Here is a 27,854-nt window from a genome sequence, read left to right as displayed (position 1 = left end):
GTACCAGATAATGGAAGAGCAGGCGTTCTTTTAACATAAATTCACATTGGAAAAATATGGGAGATTTTGATAAAGGAGAAGAAAGTAGGAGAACTGTTAAGTTACTATGATTGAATAATGAGGAGGAAGCTCGCGTACATGGTGGAAAATGTGTTACAGTACGTTGATTGGACGACGCTGTTTGAAATTCTGAATTTTATTGTTGTCTAAAATCTGCACAAGAATAGCCACAATGCCAGTGGTTTAATATCGTACTAAATACTTCAGCGTCGCTGAGGTGCCGGAAATTTGGTCCCAGAAGAGTTATTTTACGTGCCAGGGAATTTATCGACACAAGGCTGACGTATTTGAACAACTTCAAACACCGCTAGATTGAGCTAGTTTGGAACCCGCCAAATTCACCCCAAAGGACCAGCAATCTATCCTCTGATGTATTCAGTGCAACGTACAAAAATAAACTTGGTTGTAAACCAAGAGAAAATTTCGAGCAAGAATTGAGGCATAGTTGTAGTTTCCTCACTTCCCCTTTAATGTGGATACAGGACAAAGGAGAAATGGGAATTTTGGAGAGGAATCACAGTTGAAAGACTGGAAATCACAACTCGAGATGGTAGATAAACGTACTAATGATAGTATTTATTCCAGAATTTATTACCTAACTGATAATTGCTTACACAGCTACTCCTCCCTTCCCCCTCTGTCTCTCTGCTTTCACTAATTCAATCTCATTGTATCTCCTTTATCGGTTACATAGTTTGCCACAACTGTCACTTAGACTCTAGGTCAGTTCACAATGACACTCACTGTACACTATCGTGACCGCAGAGTTTAGAGCTTGCGCATGCAATAGAGTTCTAAAATTGTGTATGTGGTGCACTCTCCGTACACTGATAGCGGTAGTTGATTATTGTCTCCCGTCGCTCACCTGCACTGTATACCGCATCACTCCCTCTCTGACTGAACTCAACCGAGCCACTGACAAATCTGAACCCTGTAGCTCATCCGGCCGGCCTTACATAAGGAGACCTAACCTTCCAGATACTTCGCAAGAGATATAGCCCATGGAATAATCTGGAATTCGAAAGCTAAGGATTCACCACCTAGTTCTTGTTGGCGCCGTCAGGACGATCTTCAGTGAGATAACGGAGTTGTAGAAGACTCGTTGACGTCACTCACGGCTGGAGCGAAGCTAACTTACTCATCTTAAGAATTATAATAAAATGGTAGACTCCGTCACAATATTATAATTGCGTGGTAGTGTGACTATCAGCCCTCTTGAATCACCCTTCCGCAATTCCTGGAAGGTATGAGTGATTCAGACTTGGTAAGCTATCGGCCGGCCCGCAGGCATGGCGTGAGTATTCGGGATGGCGAAACTAGAACATTGGTATTCTCACCGCATCCCTAAGATACCAGAACTTGGTCACCAAGTATATAAAAGCAAGCTCGCATCGAAGAGGGGTTGGTGGTGTTGAACTGTATGGAATATTTAGTAGGCAGATACGAGTCGTGAGCTGAGAGCTCAATGTGTGTGGAGTGGTCACGTGAGTGACGTGGACGTTACCTCCCTTGTCTGGAGTCGATCCAAGTGCACTGCAGTCGTGGGTTGTGATAGCCAACGGACCTGTGTTCGAGCTTGGCTACACGGAACTGCTAAGTGATTGGGAAGGTGAAGACTGCCAGCCAAGGACCAGCTTTGAGGACAAAAGGCTTTTGTAAATACCTGTGATTCGTAGAGAGGTGTCATTCGTTGCTGATTATAATTATGTGTGTACTGTGTCTCCTCTATTAAATTACTTTAATCAAGTAGCCAATGTTTTATTCTTACCATTATATCTAGGTGTATAAAACACACGCCGTTACAAGAAAAAGGATATCTCAAGGCAAGATAAGCTCAAACATTACACCACAGTAATTAAAAGGAAGGGCTCCTTATGCAAGTGAGTACCTCTAAGAGAAATCGAGAAATTTGAGAGGAAGATTCTTCGCAAGATGGTATATGAATAATACAGGTTAAGAGGAAGTGGAGAACTGTATCAGGAAGACGAACTGCTGATGGTATCAATAAGGAACTGTGGACTGAAATTCTACCGACATCCGTTTAGAATGGATGTAAAGCGGCTGGCTTAGTAGATCTTCAAAATACTGGGCAATAGGTCTAAAGTCTAATCTCGAGAAGTCAGAAAGAACTTCGGTAGGGTTGGCTTCAGGTGGAAGAACATCTCAGATCGAGCTCGAACAAATTCCGTAGAGAAATGAAGCAGAACAGAGCATGAATACAGGAAGGAAAACGGCTGTCAGGGAGAAAAAACCGCGATTCTATGCTACATATATATAAGTTACTTAATGTTGTGTCCATTGGCACTAAATGTAAAATATCTTCAATAATAGAACTCGTCGTTGCGAGGAAACTGGGCGAACTGAAGTTGGGAGGAAAATTTCTTCATTTCATCTTTATATATCATAACTAGTCGAAAGCTGTAACGTAAGTCACCTTTCTTGAATTCACACTTCTTTTTCCTTTATTATTATAACTATTGAATATATATATATATATATGTACGTAAATGTGTCCGCCACCGGTACAAGCCTAGAATATTGGGCATGTTTTTGGGCTTAGAAGATGAGAGAGCGAGGGCAGATTCTTTGGTTGTTCCCCTCTTAGTAGCCTCTTACTACATGCAGAGGGTATCCCTTCACTCAACCCACAGGGGACATAAAGAGTTGCAACAAATCGAAAGAAATACGTAGCATTGTGATCTGCCTTCAACAATATGGCAGCTGATCCAGCACAGAACATGTCGCAAGATAGCCCCACCTATCAAGATGTACGTCCAAGAATATGGCAAGTGATCCAGTACACAACATTGTCATGCCATGTTGCAAGATGGCCCCGCCTATCATGCCATCTGATTTATACCGCAGTTCTTGATGTAAATCTAGGTACTGTGTCGAAGAAGGCAATGGTATTTTTAAAAGAAGTTCTTCCATATACAACGGTTGCCTTTTGAGTTCATGCGTTACTCTCGAAAGAGCATTTAACTTCTTTTTAAAATACACGACATTTTCTACTGTAGCTAGGTTATCCTTCGATAGGTGTTCCCACGTAATGTCTAAGGCGTATGTCATGATGGGGTCTGTTTGTACGTAGACTTGTTTCCCTTAGCAGCATGTAGGTTATTAGTAACGCTGTGCCATCTGTTGAATATATTATTTAAAGCTGGGGAAGGTTAGAGTATCAGAGTATCTAGCAGGGAACAGTATTGTTCCGTGATCAGAGGTAGTGTATAGGCCTACCCTCTGGCTTGACAGGTAGTAATCAAACAAGGCTGCATGCAATGACATACTAAGGATGAAAATCACATATATCAGAACATTAATGAAAGTGTTGATTTTATGATTACTCAAAGTTGGCTGAACTTAGAAACCTATAATGTCTCACGATTCACCGGCAGCTAATTCCGGACAGGATAAAACAAAAATGAAGCAAATCGGTGCCGTAGAACGGACGGACGGATTCACGAAAGCTATTTTTAGTTATCTCTGATAATACATGCCAATAAACACATCCTTGCTAAAATCAAGTAAAGATTTTGATCGACATGCCTGTCACTACGAAGAGTGAACACAGCAACTCTCCTCTCACAGCCTTAGTATGCCATGCGCATGCAAGTTTCGCCCAGGCCAATTGCTACTGGGACTTTGCGGACAGTTTACCACTGTTGCCCATCATCTTGGATAGGCGTACCATGAGCCCACAGGTGAAAGACCTAATGACACAAAAGTGGTGTAATTGGTGAGATTCTTGCACCTCCGGCCGCGAAAACATTAACTGACAACTCCCCTCTTTGTTTAAGTAAGCGTCTGTGCCTTCGACAACGATAGCAGTAATGGACAACAATTTGATTTTAACGCAGAACACGTTTATTCGGACGACCTGTTTGGTCAAAAGTGACACTCGACCAGCGGCATGCGTGGCCATAGTTCATTTTAACCACTGTGAAGTGTAACTTAAGAGTGCGGACAATAATATTACACGTTTCGTTTATCTACAGTACTTGTGCATTTTAAACACTGCTAGGGTAGATAAGAATTACAATAAACTAGTGATAATGGTAATCACATTGTAAATACATGATGGTTAACAAGAAAGGCCCCACAATTGCGCTGAAGTGTAGCAAGATATTAGTAAAACGTAGTCTACTACCAATGAGGTGTTCCTTACCAGTTCTGAAGTATACAGTATTTAAGTCTATATACAGTGGGTCAATGATGGTCACGGTAATGCTTGTGAACTTAAGTCAGAAAGAGCCACATCAACTATTCTGATTCCAAACCGTAGTAACATTCAAAGTTACGTAGACTAAGAGAATTACCAATATTCCAAGAATAATTCAGAGTGTGCAATTGCAACTCAATATCGAAAACCGCTGTATAATTCAAAGGATTTCGGGGAGGGAACATGGCAGGGTAATATATAAAATAGTTATGGTAATAATTAAACAAAGGAATTTCTTCAAGACAGTATCTTATTTCGACCTTGATTATAAAAAGGAAAACAAATTACAACGTGTCTCAACTTCACAAAAATGACACGTATTTAGATAACAAAACCAGTCATGGCGGAACACGATATGGTGTAGAAATAAATATAGTGAATGACGACCAAAATTTTGAATGAGGCAATAAAGTCCGAACATCAACAGTTAACAACGTTCGTAGACCAACAGAATCAAAAATAGAGAATTCTTCAAACCCCAAAACAGGGCGAGTTGACCGTGCAGTTGAAAACGGGCGGCTGTGAGCTTTCATCCGGGAGATAGTAGGTTCGAATCCCACTATCGGCAACCCGGGGTTTCCCATTTTCACACCAGGCAAATACTGGGGCTGTGCCTTCATTAAGGCCACGGCCGCTTCCTTCCAACTCCTAGGCTTTTCTTATCCCATCGTTGCCATAAGACCTACCGGTGTCGGTGCGACGTAAAGCCACAAGAAAAAAAATAGCAAAGCAGAAAATACTTTTAAAAGATTATAAACATTAATAGGTCATACCGGTTTTCAAAACATTCTTTGATGAGCTGAATTTAAAATCTAAATCTATCCTTCGAAATTCCTTAAGGGTAATGTCCACCTGGCTAGGCAGATACTTCGCTTGATTATACTCGTTAGGTCGAGTAGTCCTAAGGAGTGTGAAAGTACCTTGCGCTGTTCTTGCCTGTTCTTACAGCTGTACTTATAACTAGTGATACATATATTTATAAACTGTTGATCTTCTCTGCTACGTACTCTTGTTCTCATATACACAGAGTGGCCAAATGTCACGGGAAGAGTTGTCCCTTTAGAAAATGTGCCGCGTATGACCCCTGAGCGTTGCGGATAGCTGTGGCGTAGCTGAACAGTCTGTCACAGACACCTGTGTCGTGAAAACGGCAACACGTCGCGAGTTGACTGATTTTGAACGTGGGATGATCATCGGCGCACTGCGCATGGGTTTACACGCGAATTCGGGTTTCCTGGGTCAACAGTGTCGAGGGTAAATCTTCAATATCGCAAAGAGAATGTTACCACCCGCGTAAACCGCCGCATGGGAAGATCACAGGTGTTTAACGAACGGACATCACGTCGCCTCTACACAACCATGCCGGGCGCTCGACGGGCTACTGTGAGGCAGACCACCGCCCTGCTGAATGTTGGGAGTCAGTAACCCATTTCTACCAGGAATGTAAGGAGCCAACTGCACCTCCATAGGCTTCACCATCCGACGACCAACTCGTGTCCCTTTGCTGACACCTCGACACAGAGTTGAACGATGTGCATGGGCCCGCGAACATTAGCAATGGACCATGGAACAGTGACGGCGTGTGGTATGGTCGGATGAATCCCAGTTCCAGTTGTATCGAGCTGATGGGAGCGCGAGAGTGTGGCGTATGCTCTATGAAGCTATGGTTGTGTCCAGCGGTAGGTGGCTTAGTTCTGATCTGGGCGGCATTCTCATGGTTGTAATTATACCTCATTGTCCGGCTCCACGGAGCGCTGACAGGTATATGTTATGTGATGTACCCTGATGGAGATGCCATGTATCAACGGGACAATGCGCCATGTCACCGCTCTGTGGTGGAACGCATATGGTTGAAGGAGCACTACAGTGAGTTATGACCATGAATTGGCCCTCCAGATCCCCCGATCTTAATCCAGTCGAGCATTTATGGGATGCTGCCGATGCTAGTGTACGCTACATGAACCCCGCACCAACTACACAAGACCAGTTGTGGGTGGCAGTGAAAGATGCATGGGTCCAGATCCCTCCAGAACGATTCCAGCACCATTCAGAGTTGATGCCTCACCGTATTGCTGCCGTTTTGAGGGTTCGCGGAGGAGCAACTCGTTATTAACATCACATTCAATGTCTTCCCATGACTTTCGGCCACTCAGTGTATAAGCACTTACAACATTCTACATTTAAGGAGAGTTCCCTGCAGACGCATCTCTGTCTCTTGCTCTTCTTGTCCATTGTGATCCAGCAATTTTCTTCAACCTGTCAGTCCATCGGGTCCTCGACCTTCCTGTGTTTCTTTTGGCGATTCCGGGGTCCCAAAACATTAGTCTGTGCATCCACCTGTTTTGCTCCATCCTTGCTATGTGGACTCCTCATTTCCACTTCAGTCTGTCCGCTGTGTTTAGTGCATCTCTTACGCTTGTTCTTCTGCGTATCTCCTTGTTCCTTATTCTGTCCTTCAGCGTGATGTTGAGGATTTTACGTTCCATCATGCGTTGGCCCATTTGCAGTGTTCTTCTCTGCTTCGACCAGGTTTGACATCCATAAAGCATTACAGGTAGAACACACTTCCCCAAAACACATGTATACACAATTTAAGAAAATGGAATAATCCCGAAGAGTAGTACAGAGGACGGGAGAGGACATGGGGCTTTGAGAGCAGGGATCGTCTTATAAACAGTTTATTCAACACCTTAAACTAAGTGTTAAAAGAATTTATAATCGAGTAAATGGAATAAATGAAGAAAATTTGGATTTAAGACAGGTGTTTCCAATTTCCACTTCAGAAACTTATTTACAACAACCTCACAAATTTGAGTGCCCAGCACTTGTGAACAGAAAGGAACCTCGTCTAAATAACTTTGCACAGCAGAGTGGATGTTGGCCTACAAGTGGCCACGGCTGATCCGTAGTCCGACAACTCTGCACTCCGACAGGCCAACCGAGCAGAGGAGGGGTGGCTAGAGCTCTACTGTGGCTCTACGCCTCTGTATTCGGGTGACGGAGAGGGGCTGGTCCCCATTGTCAGCTCTCATGAGGATGTTTTTCCTTGGTTTTCCATTCTCCTGCACTAAGGCGAATGCCGGGACAGTTTCTACTATAGGCCGCGGTCGCCAGTCCTCTCACCTTCTCCCCACACCTCCTCTTCCAATACAAATCTCCTGGCCTGAGAGACGGTGTCACTGTCTAGGAGGCCCGTCTCCCCCTTCAGGGGAGGAATGAAAACATTTAGTATTAGTAGTAATAATAATTAATAATTTCGTGTGGCTATTTCTAGCCGAGTGCAGCCCTTGTAAGGCAGACCCTGCGATGAGGGTGGGCGGCATCTGGCATGTGTAGGAAACTGCGTGTTATTGTGGTGGAGGATAGTGTTATGTGTGGTGTGTGAGTTGCAGGAATGTTCGGGACAGCACAAACACCCAGTCCCCGGGCCACTGGAATTAACCAATGAAGGTTAAAATTCCCGACCCGGCCGGGAATCGAACCCGGGACCCTCTAAACTGAAGGCCAGTACGCTGACAATTCAGCCAACGAATCGGACAGTAGTAGTAGTAGTAGTAATAGTAGTCGCACAGTTTTATAAATTCTCTTTAACCCCTCACATTATAGAGTCCATAATCAAAGTTCGCAGATAAGCGGGGAAAGGACAAACTACTTTCTAACCACACCGATGATGAAGCGGACTACCTTGTCAGCATATTTTTCAGGGGATTCCCGAAGCGCGCTTCCCCCCCACGTGGCGATTAGCACAATCTACGTAGCCTCCGACATGCTGTTAATTTTAAGAATAGAAAGAGACAACAGGAAGGATTGAGAGTAAGTGATACTGAAGGAGATAACTTATCTGACTGTCTCCATGCTCAGCCATATGAGGTGATGAGGTATCATAGCACTGTAATTGGGTAATAGGGGTCAAGAAAATCACACAGGCAGAAATAGAAAGATGCCTACATGTAAAACCTCTCCTGTCGGGTGGTTGTTTGGGCATATTTATACGGACGTGTACGGAACTCATTAGAACACTGATGAACTGACAGGATCTTCTCGAAGTTCCTAGAAGTGCGTGACGTATACGGTAGGCTGAAGGAGCAGTATTGCGCTTCAGCTGGGAGTGAAGTGATTGCTGACAAGTAGGAGGATGAAAGCTATAACGTCATTGTCCCCTATATACCGCAAGTATGCCATCACACCGCTCTGGAGTTATTTAACATATCGCAGACTAAATCTTTGCCTTCAAGTAGTCAAAAGTACGTGGTTCCGGATAGAAAGACCGCTCCTTTAACAGAAACATGTCGCACTTCGTGACGTCGCGGGTTCCGTGGGAATAGGGAAAGGCAAATCCATTGGAGACGACCATATATGGAAAGAGTTCCTACAGGAATGGTACAGAATATTACCACGGCCAATGCGTGGTGTGACCCTGTCTTGCTGGAATACTTGCTACTCAAAATCCAAAGAATCACAAGAATCTGTAAATCGACATGGAGGTGCATAAGGACCGGCCGCTAAACAGTAGGGTTGACAGTGTTCATTGTAAATGCAGGACTTCCTCAATGTCCTCATAGACACTGTTTGCAGGAACATGCCCACTAACATAGGATAGTTTTCTTCGGTGTTGCAGGTCTTTGGAAATGGTTCTGGAATACGGTTGCCACGAATTTCGGGGAAGACTTACCATTCCGTTCTCTCCGGTAACTTCGTAAATAATGTTCCACGCACCATCCGTGTTCCAGGACGGCAGACTCTGACACGTCAGCTGCCAGTCACAATACCACAGTCACTCAGCTCTACTCTTAAATAAATAAATAAATAAATAAATAAATAAATAAATAAATAAATAAATAAATAAATAAATAAATAAATAAATAAATAAATAAATAAATAAATAAATAAATAAATAATAACACACTTAATCACAGACCCTAAGTAACCTGGTTTTGTTAAAAGGCACAAACTTACTTTTTTACTTTTCAAACACTCCGTAATTATGTGATATTAATAAATATACACTATCCTAGCAAACTTCCCATACGCTCCGCCCACAAGGTACCTTGTTCATTGCTATCCCCACAGATGTATCTGCAAAGTTTGGTGGTAATGAAATAATACACAAGAACTGTGTGGTAATAGAATATAAAACTATATCACGTTATGTCACGTAGAGGAACGGAAAACTATGGTAGAGTAATCTAATCGACCACTAATACGAAGTCTGTATAGAGTGGAATAAACAGAGTGAAGGAAATTCGTCTGAAAGCAAGCACTCAGTATTCGTTCCAAACAATAAATTGCTATGTTGTATCATAGAGCGAAATCCACCATCTACAAGTAATCATTTGGTACACAAGAACCTCGTTTATCTGGATTAAGTGGGACTGGAACTGATCCGGATTATCGAAAATCTGGATAATCCGGTAAAAGCTAGAAAACAAATACAGTACATGTTAAATAATCTATTTTATATTATTATTAATTATATAAGTCGTATCAGCACACACTTTATTAAAACATAACCACCGAGCTCGATAGCTGCAGTCGCTTAAGTGCGGCCAGTATCCAGTATTCGGGAGATAGTAGGTTCGCACCCCACTGTTGGCAGCCCTGAAAATGGTTTTCCGTGGTTTCCCATTTTCACACCAGGCAAATGCTGGGGCTGTACCATAATTAAGGCCACGGCCGCTTCCTTCCCACTCCTAGCCCTTCCCTGTCCCTCGCCATAAGACATATCTGTGTCGGTGCGACGTAAAGCATATAGCAAGCAGCAAAACATAACCGGTTTTCGGACACTAAGGTCCATCATCAGTGTTAAAATTTAAATTTAATTTCACATAAGTATGTGGTCAAAATTGGTTAAAATGAGTTTAAAATAAAGCCCTGCTGACATCAACTGTAAAAATAAGAAAAAGGAAAAACAAGTGTAAAAGTATGAAAATAATACATATAAACTTACAACGTTGTTGTAAAAGGTATGGACATACCATAGGAAGGGTGCTCAGGCTGTTGGTCGAGTACTGACAAACGTTCAGCTTTAAGTACGGAACCGCGCTGCAAGCACATGATGTTACGTCACCTCAAGGTTTCGTTGGAAGCACCTGATGTTACGTCAACTCAAGATTGTAAACAAAATGTTGCTTGTGACTGTTTCATTTAAAATTTTATCTGGTTCCCTTGTCTGCGCCAAAAATATCTCAATGTTTTCACGTGTATTTAATTCAAATCCATAATTACCTTTAAAACTTAACTTCATGTCCTTTTCGATCCCTAAAAAGCTGTGGTTATTGTCATAAATGTGCTCCGCAAAAGCTGAATATATGTTGTACTTTATTGCCTTAAAATGTTCTTGATATGTTTGATTTAAGGTTCGTCCAGTTCTTCCTATATAAAACATTTTACAGTCGTCACAAGTGAGTCTGTATACTCCCGAATTGGTATATATATATACTAGCAATATACCCGTGCTTCGCTACGGTATTATACCGAAATTTGTAATTGAATGCTTATTGTTGAATGCCGAAATTCGCGATCTGACTCGTTTTCTGCGAGAATCCACCAAAATTCGAGATCTGACTCGTTTTCTAATAGATTACGGCAAGTTTCCTCCCATTTTTCAATCTTTCTTTCCAGCAATCGGTTTCGTACTTCCCGGGCTAGGTCCAGATATTCTACCCGGTCAGTTGGGTCCCTAAATCTTTGCCATCTTTTCCTATAAGCATTTTAAATATGGATCAAATCGTTCAGGAGATCCGGCGTGGTGTCGTCCTGGATGCCTTGGCGGTACTGAACCCGCGGCCGGACTGCATTCTTAGTCATTAGCAGTCCAGGATCCGTTTCCAGCGCGGTCCGCACATTTGACGACGGTCCACAACATTATTATTATTATTATTATTATTATTATTATTATTATTATTATTATTATTATTATTATTATTATTATTATTATTATTATAGATGTTCTGGACCCCACAGCAAGATGCAAGACCGCTACTTGGCGGTAACTTACACCCGCTGCCATTGTCATTGTTGACAATGTGTCCAGCACCATCGTCGCGCGTAGGCAAATGTGCGGGATTTCTGGCGATACGAATGACATACTTCCGTGCATTATTGACCTTATTATAGAGGTGAACGGACGGTCAATCTCTTTCCTATCGTTTATTTCAAATTAGTTTAAATTTTTATTTATATGCCAGCAGAATCTACTGTAATCTAAGAACGTTCTCCAAAGGAAAAGATGGTTCTTGAAAATGAACCCAGGAAAGGTTAGAAATGATCGGTTTATGATCAGAATAAGTTCATCGAAAATCTACAGCCTGTTTCCAGTCATTCGACAGGGTCAGGAATGGAATGAATAAAGCCCCCGTCTAGCGGCGACAATAGGAATTGTTCCGGCTGCCGAAGCCTGTCGCACTTCTCTGGGGCAATGATTAATAAATGACAAATGAAATGAACTGATATTGGACAGTGTTGCTGGAGTGAATGATGACAGGGAAAACCGGAGTATTCGGAGAAAAACCTGTCCCGCCTCCTTTTTGTCCAGCACGAATGTCACATGGAGTGACCGGGATTTAAACCACGGAACCCAGCTGTGAGAGGCCAGCGCGCTGCTGCCTGAGCAACGGAGGCTCCTTGTAAGTACATTGCGAACAGTAAAATCAATTGGTCACCCCTCCTTTTACACCCCACCGCCGTTAAGTTTATTTACCCCCCTCCCAAAAAAAAAGAATGAAAAGATTGCGTGCTTCTTTATGTTTAAAGGAGATTCCAAACACCAATGTGGTCACGTCTATTACCTTCAGTTTTGAGATATAAGTATACCCATAAAAATAATTCACTTTTTTCACTTCCTTTCAAACTCCTCCCCCTCCCCCCTAAGTGAATTTTCCGGCAAAAAATACTTGTTTCTTTAATAGTAAAGGGTTTTCTAAATACCAAATATCACGACTCTAACTTCTTCAGTTTTAGATTTATGTGTCCTCACGAAAGGAATTCAATTCCTCTTCACTCCCCCCCCCCACACACACCCCAAGATGGTTTCCCCCCAAAAACGCGTTTTCCTTTGTTTTAAAAGGAGATCCAAATACCAATTTTCACGTCTGTAACAATTTTAGTTTTTATTAGCTTATGTATTCTCATACAAATGAGTCAATTAATTTTTCTATTCTTTAACCCCCCCCCTCATTTGATTTTCCGAGAATACGTGTTTCTTTACTTTTAAAGCAGATTCCAAATATCACATTTCACGTCTGTAACATCTTCATTTTTGAGATATCAGTAGCCTAATTAAAAGAATTCAACACCATTTTCAGTCATTATTAACTACCGCCTCCACCCAAGTGGCATTTCCGAAAACAAAAAATACATGTTTCTTTATTTTTAAAGGAGATTCTAAGTACAAATTATTACATCTATAAACTTTAGAAGTTTTGATATATAGATATACTCATTTTAAAAATTCACCCCCTATTAATTGGATATTCCAAAAACCAAAAAATACGTGTTTCTTTATTTTTAAAGGAGATCTCAAACGCCAATTTTCAGGTCTGTAATATCTTCATGTTCTGAAATATAAGTAGCCTCATTTAAGGCATTCAACCCCTTTTTCACCCTTTTCCACCCTTCCTATTGGGATTTTCCGAAAACAAAATAATACGTGTTTCCTTATTTTTAAAGGATATGCTAAAGACCAATTTTTACATCTATAAACTTTAAAAGTTTTGAGATATAGATACACTCATTTTAAAAATTCACCCCCCTTTTCACCCCCATTAATTGGATTTTCCGAAAACAAAAATATACACGTTTCTTTATTTTTAAAGGAGCTCCCAGACACCAATTTTTAGGTCTGTAATATCTTCATTTTCTGAGTTATAAGTATCCTCATTAAATTCACTCAAACAATTTTGCACCCCTTTTCACCCTGCCTATTGCGATTTTCGGAAAACAAAAAAATACGTGTTTCTTTATTTTCAATGAAGATTCTAAATACCAATTTTTACATCTGTAAACTTTCAAAGTTTTGAGATATAGATACACTAATTTTAAAATTCACCCCCCATTTCACCCTCCCATTAATTGGATTTTCCAAAAATAAAAAAATATGTGTTTCTTTATTTTTAAAAGAGATCAAAAGTACCAATTTTCAGGTCTGTAATATGTTCAGTTTCTGAGATATAAGTACCGGTATCCTCATTAAAGGCATTCAACCAATATTTCACCCTTTTCACCCCTCCCATTGGAATTTTCCGAAAACAAAAAAATACGTGTTTCCTTATTTTTAAAGGAGATTCCAAACACCAATTTTTACATCTGTAAACCTTTAAAGTGTTGAGATATAGATCCACTCATTTTAAAATTTCACCCCCTTTTTCACCCCCTTAGAGACGTAATATCCAAAAATCCTCTCTTAGCGAGCACCTACATCTTATTATGAATGTATCCTCAAAATTTCATTTCTTTATGTCAAGTAGTTTTGGCTCGGCGATGATGAATCAGTCAGTCAGTCAGGACAAGTTACTTTATATATATATATACTAGCAAGATACCCGTGCTTCGCTACGGTATTATACTGAAATTTATAACTGAATGCTTATTGTTTTAGATATATAATCCGCCGAAATTTGTGATCTGACTCGTTTTCGGCGAGAATCCACCAAAATTCCCGATCTGACTCGTTTTCTATTAGATAACGGCGTGTCTCCTCCCATTATTCAATCTTCCTTTCCAGCAATCGATTTCGTACTTCCCGGGCTAGGCTCAGGTATTCCTCCCGGTCAGTTGGGTCCGTAAATCTTTGCCATCTTTTCCTATAATCATTTTTAATATGGATAAAATCCTTCAGAAGATACGGCGTGGTGTCATATTGGGTGCCTTGGCGGCACTGAACACGCGGCCGGACTGCATTCTTAGTCATTAGCCGTCCAGGAGCCGTTTCCAGCGCGGTCAGCACATTTGACGACGGTCCGGAACATTATTATTATTATTATTATTAATATTATTATTATTATTATTATTATTATTATTATGTGTAGCTGGAATGGTTGATGACAGGGAAAACCGGAGTATCCGGAGAAAAACCTGTCCCGCCTCCGTTTTGTCCAGCACGAATGTCACATGGAGTGACCGGGATTTGAACCACGGAACCCAGCTGTGAGAGGCCGGCGCGCTGCCGCCTGAGCAACGGAGGATATTAATCAATTGGTCTCACCTCCTTCTACACCCCACCGCCGTTAAGTTTATTTACCGCACCCCCCCAAAAAAAAAAATTAAAAGAAGGCTTGTTTCTTTATGTTTAAGTAAGATTCCAAACACCAACGTTCACGTCTATTACCTTTAGTTTTGAGGTATAAGTATCCCCATAAAAGTAATTTACTTTTTTCATTTCATTTCACACTACTCTCCCCCCCCCCCCCACCTAAGTGAACTTTCCAGCAAAAATACTTGTTTCTTTAATAGTAAAGGATCTTCTAAATACCAATTATCACGACTCTAAATTCCTCAGTTTTTTATTTATGTGTCCTCATGAAAGGAATTCGACTCCTTTACACTCCCGCCCTCCAAGATGATTTCCCGCCCAAAACGCGTTTTTCTTTGTTTTTAAAGGAGATCCAAATACGAATTTTCACGTCTGTAACAACTTTAGTTTTTATTAGATGTATGTATTCTCATACAATTAAGCCAATTAATTTTTCAATTCTTTCATCCCCCCCCCCCCGCTTCATTGGATTTTAAGAGAATACGTGTTTCATTACCTTTAAAACAGATTGAAAATATCAAATTTCACGTCTGTAACATCTTCATTTTTGATATATCAGTAGCCTAATTAAAAGAATTCAACACCATTTTCAGTCACTTTTACCGCCCCCCCCCTCCGCCAAAGTGATATTTCCGAAAACTAAAAATACACGTTTCTTTATGTTTAATAGAGATAAAAAATACCATTTTTCACTTCTGTAACATGTTAAGTTTTTTTAGATATACTGTAAAAATTCTCATTTTAAAATTTCACCCCTTTTGAGTTCCCCTTAAGTGGAGTTTCCAAAAACAAATCACCTATGTTTCTTTACATTTACAGGAGATTCCAAACACCCACTTTTTACGTCTGTAACATTTTACGTTTCCAACATATTCTGTAGATATAGTCTTTCAAAAAATTCACCCCAATTTGTCACTCCTGTTTAACCGCCATTAATTGGATTTTCCAAAAACTAAAAAAATACGTGTTTCTTTATTTTTAAAGGAGATCCCATATACAAATTTTCAGTTCTGTAATATCTTTCGTTTCTGACATATATGTATCCTCATTAAAGGCATTCAACCCATTTTTCACCCTTTTACACCCCTCCTATTGGGATTTACAGGAAACAAAAAAATACGTGTTCCTTTATTTTTAGAGGAGATTCCAACTACCAATTTTTACATCTGTAAATTTTAAAGTTTTAAGATGTAGACACACTCATTTTAAAAAATTCACCCCCCCTTTTCACCCCCCAATACTTGGATTTTCCAAAAACGAAAAAATGCGTGTTTCTTTACTTTTAAAGTAGATTACAAATACCAATTTTAAGGTCTGTAATATCTTCAGGTTCTGAAATATAAGTAGCCTCGTTAAAGGCATTCAACCCATTATTCACCCTTTTACACCCTTCTTATTGGGATTTTCCGAAAACAAAAGAATACGTGTTTCTTTATTTTTAAAGGAGATTCTAAATACCAATTTTTACATCTATAAACTTTAAATGTTTTGAGATATAGATACACAAATTTATAAAAATCACCCCCTTTTCACCCCCCCCCCCCCCAATTAATTGGATTTTCCAAAAACAAAAAAATACGTGTTTCTTTTTTAAAGGAGGTCCCAAACACCAATTTTCAGGTCTGTAATATCTTCAGGTTCTGAAATATAAGTAGACTCATGAAAGGCATTCGACCCCTTCTTCAACCTTTTCCACACTTCCTATTAGGATTTTCCGAAAACAAAATATACGTGTTTCTTTATTTTTAAAGGAGATTCTAAATACCAATTTTCACATCTATAACCTTTAAAAGTTTTGAGATATAGATACACTCATTTTAAAATATTACCCCCTTTTCCCCCCTCCCTTAATTGGATTTTCCAGAAACAAAAAAATACGTGTTTCTTTATTTTTAAAGGAGATCCCAAACACCGATTTTCAGGTCTGTAATATCTTCAGTTTCTGAGATATAAGTAGCCTCATTAAAGGCATTCAACCCTTTTTCCACCCCTTTACACTCCTCCTATTGCGATTTTCCGAAAACAAAAAAATACGTGTTTCTTTATTTTTAATGAAGATTCTAAATACCAGTTTTTACATTTGCAAACTTTAAAAGTTTGGAGATATAGATTCACTCATTTTAAAAATTCACCCCCTTTTCACCCTCCCATTAATTGGCTTTTGCAAAAACAAAAAAATACGTGTTCCTTTATTTTTAAAAGAGATCAAAAGTACCAATTTTCAGGTCTGTAATTTCTTCAGTTTCTGAGATATAAGTACCGGTATCCTGATTAAAGGCATTCAACCCCTTTTTCACCCCTTTTCACCGCTCCTATTGGGATTTTCTGAAAACAAAAAAATACGTGTTTCCTTATTTTCAAAGAAGATTCTAAATACCAATTTTTACATTTGTAAACTTTTAAAGTTTTGAGATATAGGTGCACTCATTTTAAAATTTCACCCCCCCTTTTCACCCCCTTAGCAACGGAATATCCAAAAATCCTCTCTTAGCGAGCACCTACATCTTAATATGAATGTATCCCCAAAATTTCATTTCATTATGTCTAGTAGTTTTGGCTCGGCGATGATGAATCAGTCAGTCAGGACAAGCTATTTTATATATATATAGATATATATATATATATATATAATTTTATTGACACTATGTGCAATATATATATGTTCTGATATTTTATTTCTGGTTCGGAAAGCTGTTTTAAGTTGAAATTTTTTAAAATATATTCGCGATTTTAAAAACTTGACTTCCAAAATATGTAAATGTTACAAATTGATTACGTTCATGGATTTTTCATGGTTTTTCTTTTTGTCTCCGTTTTCTTTCTTACATATAATATTGTCTATCATGTGCATGCAGCGCGGTTCTGTACTTAAAGCGGAATGTTTGTCAGTACTCGACCAACAGCCTGAGAACCCTTCCTATGGTATGTCCATACCTTTTACAACAACGTTGTAAGTTTATATGTATTATTTTCATACTTTTACACTTGTATTTTTCTTTTTCTTATTTTTACAGTTGATGTCAAAAGGACTACCTTTTAAACACATTTTAACCAATGTTGACAACACACTTATGTGAAATTAAATTTAAATTTTAACACTGATGATTGACCTTAGTGTCCGAAAACCGGTTATATTTTAATAAAGTGTGTGCTGATACGACTGTATAAAATTAACAATAATAATAATAAAATAACTACATCAGCACTGTTAATAAGAAATGGCTTTGATATTTTATAATGAAAATAATCTATTAACTTAAATTGTAGAGTAATACCTGTTTTCAGTTGCACAAAAGATATCAGAACACTTTTCGTACATTTAAGGTTCTGTTTTATGCACTAAAATAATGTGAGTTTTTCTGTTTTAGGTTTGTATAGTGTTTGCGCGCAACACGATCATGGATACGTTTTACTAACAACAGTTCTGCCGGTGTGGTTTCGGTCCAGGATTCTAAATAGACCATCAATTTGTCCGGCTGCATTTTTGCCTCTCCATGAGTCATTGATTCTTCTGATGGAGCGGTGGTTTCATTTTCGAATTCACCATCAGTGAATTAATAGGGCGTTGCTTTCAGAAGAGCGTGGGTACGAATACCACCTCGGCCGTCCTGGGAATGTCTTTCTACGGTTTCCCATTCTTAATTCCAGGCGAATGCCGGGGCGGTACCTTTGATAGACCGTGGCCGAATTACTTGCAATTCCTGTCCTTAAGAATCCTTGGCGAAAAAGACATTCAAGAAGAGTCGACGCCGTGAAGGATGTACTTTACAAATGAAAAGTAAGTTTTTATTATTTTCTATCCGGATAAACCGGAGATCCGGATTAATGAGGGCCTGATAAACGAGGTTCTTGTGTATTCATTTATGGAATTCAGGTTAATTTTCCAGGGAATGAATCGCTGAATTGTATTATGGATATTCCTTGCTATTTTAAGTCCCATGATATTCGTTTGTCTAGTCTATCCGTTAAGAGTTTTGGTATCAAAAACGGCGTCAACACGTAAAATCTTCGAGTATATTATGAACGATTTTATTTTATTAAATGTCTGACGATGTAACTACCTCTACGCCGCGTCCGAGTGTCTTGTGTGCCTTTGTGCAAACTTTGGTAGTGATCAGTGGAGGTGTGTGGATTTGTATAGCGAACAATTACACTTACTTTTCATTTTATATGTTACAGGCTGTATAAAGTACAAAGTAGCTTGGCTGACGAAACTCAAAAGGACATTGAATATCAGATCTTCAAGATAGACGGTCTGTATGACATATCCATGGAGTTTAGGAAAAAAACCCGGAAGAAATGTACCTCCTAGACAGACACTGGCAGGTAATGCGAGAATACTAAGCAAAGATAAAAGCCCAACATTTGAACTAACGTGGTCCAAAGTAGGCTCATTCGAACAAAGAACAAAAAGAAGAAAAAGCAATCTATTTGAATTTTTAAAAATGCTTCTTGGCATTCTTGTGGCAGAAATCGCAACGTCACTCATAAAATACTTTGCTAGATGGAATGTCTTGAATAACTCATCGTATTTTCTTAACATTATATCTCTACTCCCGATTGCATTTTAAGATTGTATGCTCGCTTTTCGAATGGGGTTCACACCGGCTGTCTGATATACAGTACAGCGCCCTCGAAAGGAAGGCTGAAAGGAGGGAGAGATAAGGCAAGTTGATGCCAATTAACGTGCAAGTTGCTGACAAAAGAAGAAGATATTCTTAATTTTCATTTCATAAGTAGGTAGACTTACGCAATTTACAGGCTGCATAAATTACAAAGTATACTTTGTACCAGAAGAAATGCAGCGATTTAAAGTGTACAGTATAATGTAAATATAAAAACAATCTATCATATAGTAAGACTGACTCCCAAAAGGCTGACCAATCGCCTCTTCATCTTCTGGCAGAACATGCCACTTGGCTGACAGAAACTGTGAAGTACATTGAAGAACTGGGAATATCGTCAGGCTGGCTCGCGGAGGATTCCAAGCAGACGGTTGGACAACTCATATATTTTGCCCGGTTGTCTTTATAGGCAATCTTATCGTTCCATCGAGTGCTTCCATCCTCTATCAAATATCAAACAATGGATCTTTTCATGGACTGGGAATGCGGTTCTTTGAAGGGCCTAGGCGATGTAGGTTGTTATTTGACAATGTCTAGCGATGCGCACGAACTGCTGCTACATTCCCAACCGGATATCCACTCACTACAAAGGGCGCTAGAAACGTTTTGCTATGTGACTGAACGCTTTAGGCTTTTTTCTAAATAATTTCCTCCACACTCAATACACTTATCCATACGCCGAAACCAGTCACTGAACCAACTCTGCCACTTTTCTTCGGTTACATTTTCACACTCTTGATCCCATGCAGCCAGAAGTCCTCGTCCTCATCTTCACTTCTGGGAAGAGTGCGAAATCACATGGGGCAAGATCAGGACTGTATGGAGAGTGATCAAGCACAGTCAACCCTGATCTAGCAAGAAAATCCATTGTTACATTAACACGATGTGCAGGAGCATTGTCGTTACACAAGGGCCAAGTGTTAAGCCGTGACCTTGGACGGAGCTGCTTGAGAGCCTGGATGACCTGAGGCAGACAAGTCCCAATGTACCACGTTGCAGTGACTGTCCTTTGTGTTTCTAGCACAACCCGAGTCAGGATGCCCCGTTTAGTGAAGAATAATGCAATCATCCTTTTCTTCACTGACCTTGACTTTCGCACAGTCACAGGAGTGCCCTCATCTTCAAACAGCCACACCTTGTTCTGGGATTTTGTTGGGACATCGTAATAATAAAGCCAATTTTCTTCACCTGCAACTATGCTATTAGACGTTACACGAAGTCCCATTTTCAAACTGTTTTAGCATTTTTCGGCACCATTTCACTCGATGTGCCCTTTGTTCCTCTGAAAGTGAATGGGGCACGCAAGGTTTGTTACCTTTCTAACATGGAGATGGTCGTGTAGAATTTAATGAATAGCTGGTGCAGAGATGTGGAGGGTCTCTTCCACCTGCCGATATGTCAACCGCCTCTCTTGCTACAACATGTTCCTCAATGCTTCAATGTTTTTCTTAGTCACCGATTCAGACAGTCGCCCAGAACGAGGATCGCTTTCAACCCCAAAATTTCCCTTCTGGAACTCTTTGTACCAGCGGAAAATTGTTGTCCGATGTGGACAGTCTTTCCCCATGCACAAGAGTCATTTCCACCAGGCAATGGTCAACAGTGAATCCACGAACAAAATTGTAGCGGATAATTGAGCGATATTCACCTTTAGACCACACTCACACCTTAACTTGCTTTCAGTCCCACTGCTTGGTAACAAATGGTGTGAAGGTCACGCCTTACTGTCTTCTAGACCGGTTTTCACCCCTCTTTTCATCCCTCACCATAACAGGGGTGTCCAGCCAACCATTTTTGCGTATTGCAAAACCTTCCTAGTGCCCTTTGTATGTGACGCAATTATTGGCGGCTGTGTGTTTAAAGAAACGGATACTTCCTTTACCCTTGCGAGGAAGATCACCCCCACTTATTAAATTTCAGGTCTCTTAGTATCCCCCCTCCACGCTCTTCCTTTCCTTTTTCTACGTAGCACCGACACAGAAAGGTCTTATGGCGACGATGGGACGGGAAAGAGCTAGGAGTGGGAATGAAGCGGCTGTGGCCTTAATTAAACACCATACAAAGTGCCTAGCGTTAAAATGGCAAAGCACGGAAAACCATCTTCAGGGCTTCCGGCAGTGGAGTTCAAACCCACTATCTTCCGACTGCAAGCTCACAGCTAAGCGCGCCTAACCGCACAGCCAATTCGCTCGGTCTCTGGTGTTCCGAAAGTCTACAAATCCGTCCTTCGGATTCACCAGATCGTCATCGGTGGTTGACTGAGTCTTATTAAATTAATGTTGCTTTCTTCCTGGAGGTTTTTTGACCTAAGGAATTACGGGTTCCGATATGTTTTCAGAATTCGCAGACCGCTGTACCTTAATCGCTTGGTATTTCATAAGTGGAACTTCCTCTGAATAATAATAATAATAATAATAATAATAATAATAATAATAATAATAATAATAATAATAATAATAATAATAATAATAATAATTTGCTTAACGTATTCCAATATTGGGAGAATTCGCTACTAATTATAATATTTTTCGTCCCACTAACTACTCTTTTCACGGTTTTCGGAGACGCCGAGGTCCCGAAATTTTGTCCCGCAAGTGGTTTTTTTACGTGCTAGTGAATCTACCGACACGAAGCTGACGTATTTGAGTATCTGCAAATGCCAACGCACTGAGCCACTGCGAAGTTGGGATCAGGAGGCCAGCGCCTCAATCGTTCGAGCCCGGCTGAATGAATAAAGTGGCACAGTAAAATATTACAAATACAATTTTTCATTCATATTTATCTGTCATCTCATCGTTTTCATTGTAATAGTAAAACGTGTTTTACGAATGATGATTGTATGAAAAACGTTTAATTTTTATTTAATAAAGGAAGATTTGTTTCCAGATAGACTTGCAGCTTTGTAGTTTGTTCGTTAGAGATATTAGGTTCTTCAGCACATGAAAAATGAATCCGTCTTTAGTTTTCTGGTTAAATACTTTTATCTGAAGAGAGTACATAACATTTGCAAGTCGTATTCTTTCTGTGTTAGGTCCACCCGAATGAAATAATTTTAAATGTTTCTTTCCTCAAATCACACATCCAATGAGTTCTTCATTTGTATTCATCACTCCTCAAATTTAGCTTGTATATAATAACTATCTTTAAGACGTAGAACCTCGCTCGTGATGCCATGTTCGCCTGCAGAGGACTAAGTATGCAAATGGCCAATCGATGCTGTATTTCAGATGGATGGTGTCTGTCACTAGGAGATCCGCAGCTGGATTCTACGAAAACCAACCTCCATCGTTCTTTAACCCCTCAACCATGGGCGCCCCTATAACAGTTTTCAGTGGGGGGGGGGGGGCGGGGGAGGCTAGACCTGAGAATATGTAATATTTTTAATATTTGGCAGATTGGTGGTGACTTGTATTTCGCGGTAGAATAAGACCCACGGTATCCCCTGCCTTTTGGTGGGGGGCGGCATTACCACTTCTACGTAATACAGACCTTTAAATCATTTTCTTGAAAGAAAAACACCTGACTACATTACAACTCTCCTTTTCCTGAGAGCTAGAGGGAGGCCGCCCCCCCCCCCCCTTGCTCCCGGGTATGGGCGCCCTTGCCCTCAACTGAGAAGATCGTTCAACAGTGCCAACCAGCCAGTGGGATAATATTCAACGCAAGTGACATTAGTGCTATCGTGCATAACACATGAACCAACCAACCAACCAACCAACCAACCAACCAACCAACCAACCAACCAACCAACCAACCAACCAACCAACCAACCAACCAACCAACCAACCAACCAACCAACCAACCAACCAACCAACCAACCAACCAACCAACCAACCAACCAACCAACCAACCAACCAACCAACCAACCAACCAACCAACCAACCGAGCTTATTATTTGACTGAGTTAATTAAATGTCAGGCTGCATCGTTGAATGGTCAGTGTAGAGCCCTTAGGTTCAGCAGGCCCGGGTTCGATTCCAGGCCAAGTGGGAGATTTTAACTGAGTAAATTAATTTCTGTAGCTCGAGGCTGATTGTTCGTGATCAACAGTTCAACATTGACGACCATTACAGGGACACGCAATTGTGAATACATTCTTCCACATAGCGTTAGCGTCAAGACGGGCATCCGGCAGTAAAACTGGCTAAACCGTACAAAGTGCCGATTCCAGATAATTGGCAAAAGGTCCGGAATAATAAGAAAAAGAAGAATTCTATTTAATTAACTTTCATCAATAATTAAAATTAATTCGTGCAACTCCTTGGCTGAATGTTTAGCGTTGAGGCCTTCGGTTCAGACGGTCTCGGGTTTGATTCCTGGCCAGTTTGAGGATTTTAATCGCGTGTGATTAATTCTTATGGTTCTGGAGCTGAGTGTTTGTGTTTGTCTTAACACTCTCCTATTCATATACAGACAACACAGCACACTACCAACCACCACATGAACACGCAATAGTTATTACATCCCTCCACATAGGGTTGGCGTCAGAAAGGGCATCCGTCAGAAAAACAGGGCCAAATCCATATGTGCGACACAGCTCGCACTCACGACTCCACAAGGCGTAAGAAAAGCGGAAGTAGCAGAAGAAGAAAAAGAAGAAGAATTAAATTTAATTGATCGCAAAGAATATTCAATTAAAAATTGCATTGCAATGATTTCATTATAATATTTTACTATTACCAAGAGGCTGTGTGAGGCGGAGCAGTTCTCCAAATGTTAAATGTAACGGGCACCGCACAACGCCCCCGCAACCTCCCCCACACCGCACAGCGCGTTCGCTAGAGATGAACATCGCGTAAATCCTGTTGTACTCCGATAATCCAGGAAAATGTTAACTTAAAAGCTTTTCAGTCTGTTGAACACACAACTTCAATATAACAATTACACTATGACATACCTGTAAAAAGAAGACATTATTGAATAAAGAATAAAAATACACTATTAATAGTGTGCTTTTTACAGCTACAATATGTCATGGTGTAATATTTATACTGAACTTGTGTGTTCCACAACTGAAAAGCTTTAAAGTTACCTTTAAGTGAGTTGACACTGTGGATTCTTTCTTTTAAAAAATCGAGGCGACAAGTCTATATTGTGGTTACCAGGTTCGAGTACCGTTGGTCCGAAATGTTTTCACCATTAGTCTGTTGGGGCCAGTAGACTAGAAGAAACATATGATGTAACCGTTCATCACCATGCCATAGGCATATTAGGAGGTTTAGTCAACCATATATGTCGTTTTCCGCAACATTCTGTGACATATAATGTAGTAATTAGCAGTCTACATGCCGAGCCGGGATGTGATTTGCGATATCCCAGCCCGAAGGGAGCAGTTTTTTGCGCTGTAACGAGAAAGGGATAGCGCAGTACTGCTGAACCTTGAAATCGCGCTCTCTTTTCGTGTGAGCGAGGAGGAAGGATGACGCTACGCGTGGAAATGCAGGTTGTCGGAGAGTGGGCTGAGTTAAGGTGTGTTAACCCCTGAGAAATAAATGTCCTCTACTAATTCGACACCGCATTCATTCGTGCCACTTCACCATAATTTATTAAAAAGAGGAAGAAGAAGAACACCTTCATCAGAAATAATTTTTAGAAATTTATGAGTCAGCTCTCATTCGAATCCATGTATTTAATGTTAATTGTTGATGCATATAAATGCAATACTTGAATAGTGGATCGGTAATGACGCCCGTCATACAGTGTACGCAGAATAAAGATGACTGCTGAAATCTGACAACGTGTGGAAAAAAGTTTGAGATCTTGCGTGATGAACCATGACGCGTGATTTTCTAAAAGGACGCGTTTGAGATTGTGAATGATCCACTGATCGCTTTAGTTTGAGATGCGATCAGTAGAAAGTAGAGGTCACAAGCTATAATTTGAGTGTTTGCACGTCGCTGAAATATTCCGATTACCGGACCTTCAAATTCAGCAGGAGCATAATTTACCTCCCCCTTGATCATTTTGTCTGGAGGATATAAGTAGAGCCAGGACCTAGATACAGTATCTTATTGTCATTTGTGTAGCTGCAGTACTAACCTGTAAGAATGGAGTCTTCTCGGTAAATTAATGGAACGGATTTGAGATGCGTTGGTATGATATGGAAGGGTGAAGCTGTAACATGTTATGTTGTTGGAATGATAAAGAATAATAATAATTTTGGCTGTTGTGATATATTGAATTGGGCTGAATATATAGCCAAATAATGAATGAGTTCACTTGGATATCAGTTTATGAAGTGTTGTGTCATAGAAGAAAAACACATTAGTGCGATGTAAAATATCGCGAAATAAGCCGTGTGGTACCAGACAATGTACAGTATTGGTGAATAGAAGCCTTATCTCACCATTCAATATTTCAGATAAGAACAACAGTCAGTTGCGGCTCATGATGCAATAACCAGTGAAAGGGTAAACGCGTCAGGTTGTTTAGAGGTAGTGAGACAGTTAATTATATTCAGTAATCAATAATAACCGATCCAAAGCATTTTACGAGTGAGTGACTTTCAGTAAAATTAAAGAATTATTCCTGATAAAATTAGCGTTTTCATACTCCATGGACACTCGTGGTGATAGACTGTGTGATTAATGGGGAAATGAACAGTGATTTCTACAAACTTGCCACTATTTGCATTGATCTATTTAAAGCATTAGTGTATCTTATCAGCGGTAGATCCCTTTGAAAGTACATAAACAGTGTTTAATAACTGTTTTCCCATTTTGCCTGTATGTTCGTGAGTGGTCGTCGAACCCCGAGATCTGGAGCCTACAAGAATCGCGCCTAAGTGCCTGCAGTTATTTCTACAGGAAACGCCCAGAGACTTAACTAAGAAGACCACAGTTCGAGATATGGATCGTGGTAGTACGATGAGGAACCAAGGACTATCAAAGAGAATACCGCTCATTATGACGGAGTAAAACCCTAAGATGTACCTCGAGATGACGGCAAACCATACCCAGCATTTGATAAGTACATATTTGAATATATTAAACCACGAGATTTGCATACCAGTAGCAATTTTTATTTTGTAAATATTATAAAGTATGATTAACAATATTAAATGTAGGGAACACTATACGCGTGTGACTGGGAAAAGATTTATTATTTTAGTTAGGATTTTCAAGTGATTTAAGAATAATCATTGATATTTAGTAGGTTTATTTGCATGAATTATTATATAGATCGCATAAATTCTTAGTTTATATGAAGCACATATTTGGGAAGAATGGCGATTTAGCTAAACATAATTTCTTCGTAATGTTACTATCTGGTAAAGATTTTCATAGTAATTTGAATATAAACTATATGTTTGCTTCAAGGTGATTCAGGTATTATAAATCCCGTATGATAATAGATGATCATTGAAGATGTCCCAAACCGAGGTATTTTGCGAATTATATAGATATGCGAGAAGAATCAAATAACCTGTAAGAATGGAGTCTTCTCGGTAAATTAATGGAACGGATTTGAGATGCGTTGGTATGATATGGAATGGTGAAGCTGTAACATGTTATGTTGTTGGAATGATAAAGAATAATAATAATTTTGGCTGTTGTGATATATTGAATTGGGCTGAATATATAGCCAAATAATGAATGAGTTCAGCCGGTGACGAAATGAAATTAGGGGGGACGAGACTTCAAACCTGATAAGTGACTTTTGGAGGTTCTCATCCTACTATTCCATCTATACATCTGTTTGTGAAACCAAATTGTGTAATAGCTGCCCTATACAATATATATGTATGTGTCATTCTATGTATGTATGTTTGTATGTATGTATGTATGTATGTATGTATGTATGTATGTATGTGTGTATGTATGTATGTATGTATGTATGTATGTATGTATGTATGTATGTATGTATGTATGTATGTATGTACGCATGCATGCATGTATTGAACCCATAAATCTACCCTGCTAAGTATTGCAACTAGAAAATTGCAACTACAAGACGCAACTACAAGTGCAATCGTAATTCTTTATTGCAAGCTTATCTCACATTCCGTAGCGTGTGAACGAGCGAGCCACCCATTCGGACGAGCTCGAAACACTTCGATTGACTTTGAGTAATAAATAGTTAACTTCCAGATAATAAACTGTCATTGAAAATAAATTTCGGCAGTATCATTAACCAGGAAATAAATAATAAAGAATTTATAAAATATGTAATGAACAGGGTGGAAATGTATGTAATTAGGCCTAAAGAAAACTTGGCATCCATACTGGCAGATAAGAAACACGTGCCAAGACCACGCAATCCAAATGCGCGCTAAATCATCTACATGAAATTAACCTTCTACTGCATGAATTATTTTTCGTTTTCGTTTGGTGAAGAAAATTTCAACCTTTAATGTTCAACATACGTTCAGTGTTTTAGATATACTAACAATTCTTAACTGGGGCTAATAGCTTAACACTTGTATGTGATGTGGATTGCCATAATGGGATATATATGATTTTTCACGATTTTACACTAAGCTTTTAACATTCAAAGACCGAACATTACTGCCTACTGGCCATGGGTACGTATTACAAGGCGCCAGTATACTTGCACGACCGTAGGTCAGTAATCTCTTTGAGGTTGAGCCAGAGGTACACCTGAAGCCTGTGGTAATGTGATGGGGAGGGCCAACGTAAAATAAAGGGTGGCTGGTGCGCGTGGATGTTGACGGGGTGGAAGGAGTACCTTTGGTTATAGG

This window comes from Anabrus simplex, chromosome 1 (genome assembly GCF_040414725.1).
Source record: "Anabrus simplex isolate iqAnaSimp1 chromosome 1, ASM4041472v1, whole genome shotgun sequence".
NCBI lineage: Eukaryota > Metazoa > Arthropoda > Insecta > Orthoptera > Tettigoniidae > Anabrus > Anabrus simplex.
The sequence above is the reverse complement of the archived record's forward strand: the minus strand, read 5'-3'. Positions refer to the sequence as shown.